Here is a 509-nt window from a genome sequence, read left to right as displayed (position 1 = left end):
TAATAGAACGTACCTTTTCTAAGGTTTTAAATCATACACATACACTCAAGGTTTACAGCAACGGATTATCGGATTGTACAGGCGACACATCATATCAGAAATAAAAAATGAATGGATCTCTAGAGTCTGAATTATCTTATCCATGGTGGAAAACTGTCGGATTATTAGATTAGTAAGATAACTGATCACTCTCCTTTTTTCTAACCATTCAAGGGAATTCGTAAATCTGCAATAAAGTTAATCGTCCTTTAGAAAAATGAAATGCTTTCGTCGAATTTGTTTATTGTAGGTAGTTCCTCCATCCGCCTCACGCCCACACGCCCGGGTGAGGACAGTCGCACCAGCGCCCACGCCCACCGCAAAGGCCTCGCGGGGACGGGCGTTGCTGTCCGCGTGGCCGGCAGGGGACCCGCCTGGACGCCCTCGCTCCTTGCCTTTCGCTTTTCCTTTGTCTCAGGAATAGGTGGACATGCATATGTATATATGTGTTTATACACACACACGCATGA

The sequence above is a fragment of the Penaeus monodon genome, chromosome 20, assembly GCF_015228065.2.
Source record: "Penaeus monodon isolate SGIC_2016 chromosome 20, NSTDA_Pmon_1, whole genome shotgun sequence".
NCBI lineage: Eukaryota > Metazoa > Arthropoda > Malacostraca > Decapoda > Penaeidae > Penaeus > Penaeus monodon.
The sequence above is the reverse complement of the archived record's forward strand: the minus strand, read 5'-3'. Positions refer to the sequence as shown.